The sequence below is a fragment of the Triticum dicoccoides genome, chromosome 1B, assembly GCF_002162155.2.
Source record: "Triticum dicoccoides isolate Atlit2015 ecotype Zavitan chromosome 1B, WEW_v2.0, whole genome shotgun sequence".
Taxonomy (NCBI): Eukaryota; Viridiplantae; Streptophyta; class Magnoliopsida; order Poales; family Poaceae; genus Triticum; species Triticum dicoccoides.
The window spans coordinates 383075115-383077919 of record NC_041381.1 but is presented as its reverse complement, the minus strand read 5'-3'; positions in this window follow the sequence as shown (position 1 = coordinate 383077919).

The window sequence follows — 2805 nt, the reverse complement described above, 5'->3', positions numbered from 1 at the left end:
CATGGAAGAGGGGGGGGGGGGCAGGCGACAAAGTGCCCCATGAGCTCATGTGGGAGATCGAACCAAGGCGAGTACTAGCTAGGTTGGTTCGTGCGTGTCGGTGGTGGTTGTCGCCGGCAGAGGTGACATCGCCGGAGTGGTTGGGCAGCTCGGGCTCCCCCGATCCAGACATGATCGATGCCAAGGATTTGGAACCGTCTTGCTCTCATGCATGTGGGCACAACAAGTGTCAAAAATCAAAGTATGAAATGGTCGGGAATGAGACAGGCTTATTTGTGATGAATGGCAACCAGACACCCCAAGCCATCTATTAAAGATTTACCACCCTTGTGGTCAAATTGCAAAGCTTTGGGTGTGAGAATAACAATGAATGATTCATTGCCATCAAGTTTCTTGGAGCACCAGTTCCACACTTCCCATCCATGGTGTTCCACACTCAACAAATGGAAGACTATGTCACTTCGGTCACAGAAAATGTTGCCAAAGTTCTTATTCAAAGCACATACAAATATATGGAATACATACCTACATAAATTGAAGAATATGAGCTAGCTAAGTTATGCCCCATAGGTTATGCCATTATATGATTGATCCTCTCCACGCAATGCCCATTTATCCATCCTCATGCCTATGTTTGCATAATCGATCGTTGATTTTTTGATATTTTGTACTTGGGATCTGCTGGGTATTACTGCTTTTGTTCTTTGGTTGTAATCACTTCACGACATGTCACTACTAATAAACTATCTAGAGCAAGTAATTTTTTCGCATGTAGTTTAACTGGCAACTCAACTTCTAAATTTTATAAATAATATTTGGCTCCCCTTGTATTGAATATAAATTTGGGTTGTGATACTTTGCGATCACATATACTTGTGGGTCATCAAGCCCCAAACAAACTCATCGTCCTCTTGTATTCAATTTACCCCGTCGTGGTACGGGCATAACGGCTCTAACTGCAAAAACTGATACACGTGCCGCCACAAATGCAGCTACTCAGATGCGTGCAACACACGGGTTTAGTATAAGTCGGAGTCAAAGCAGATGAAGAAATGGAAGGGTGGGCAAGCCACCTCCACCTTCGCCACCCTCTGTCGAGTACTCCAGTGGATTACCATCGCCGCTAGCAGTGTCTGCAACGTCACCGAGAGGTATTCACCTATGATGGTAGTGAACAACACACACTGAGGAACTGCTCCTCAAACACAACCACCCCTCCGTGTGTGCGATGACGGTGCAACCGCCCTTCGGCCATAGACCGGGCTCACCGCGCCGTCACACCTTCTGGGAAAAGCTCGTCATTCGCAGACGCTGGACCAAGACGTCAAAACCACCGTCGACCTACCTCTTGTGGCTTCGATGCCACTCGAGCCTGAATCAACACCGTCACCACCACCGCGGATTGACGACTCGCTACCATGTACGCCGCCGCTCTTGGTCGCTGATTTGGGAATGAGAGAAATAGGGTTAGGGTTTTTGAAATGAGATAATGATGGATTTTATTTAACGTTATGTGAATATAATGATCAAGGCTCGATGGCACTTTTTACAATGCGGCACCCGAAAGGTAACAAACGGGGTTTTCTAGAGAAAAACATCAGTCCTCACTGACATTGCATGACACTTCATAGCGAAAAGCTAGTCGGCTTGCCAGACCACAGGCTGACTTGGCCTGAGTATGACTAATTTGCATCCCGCTTCGCAAGTTGGGTGATGGGTTATTCTGTTTTCAAAGTTGATTGACTTAAATACACCCAACGAACAAGTCATATAACCGGTACTCTAACGTTGGGCGTCGGTTCCCAAAGTCGGAAAAACGGTTTGGCACTGCAGTATGGCATTTGTTGTGGCTGCCCTGTCACATAGTACTAGCTTTCATAAATGTGAACTGGCGTACCGCCCACGTCAGCTAGGAGCCATGTTCCAGTGAACCCTCTTTCTGCCATCGGATTTCGTTGCATGAATCTTGGCACAAGAGCGAAGACACGTCAGACTTTCTAAACCGTTCGATGTGGCAGAGAAGCTAGCGAACCATGGCCTTTTCCAAACCCCACCAAACCAACTTGTTATGTTCCTGAGCCTACATCGGGGGGACCGGGGATCGAATCCCAGTAGCTCCCTTTTTCAATCTAACATGCCAGTTTTTATTTTGTTAAGAGGATGTTTTTTCAGTTAGGTACATGGCAATTTTACTAAAAGAATTAACATTGTAGTTTTTATAATATTTTGTACATGGCAGTTTTTATTGTTAAGAGGATGCTTTTTCACTTAGATACATGGCAATTTTACTAAAAAATTAACATGGCAGCTTTTATAATTTTGTCTACATGGCAGTTTTTATTGTAAGAGATGGCATTTTTATTATTAATAACACGAAATTTTTATTACAAGAGTATAGCATTTTTATACTGGATTATGGCAGTTTTATTTATAAGAAGATGACATTTTTATTATTAGAGGATGCAAGTTTTATTTATAAGAGCTTGGCATTTTTCATTTTTACAATAGAATGACAGATTTATTATAGTGATGATTGCATTTGTTTTAAAGAGGATGTCATTTTTTATTTTGAGAGGTGGCATTTTTAATTTGAGAGGATGGCATTTTTTATTACTACCACTTTTTCGGATTCTTTTTGTTTATGACATTTTCTTATAAAATAAACAATTTTAATGGGCTTTGGGCCAATTGGGAAACGGGAGAGGTTCCCTCTCAGTTGACGTCCCTCAGATATTGGGGTTCCTAACTTTTTCGCATACCTTTTCCCTGCATTTCTTTTTGACAAACCTGGTTAGCCTTTCAAAA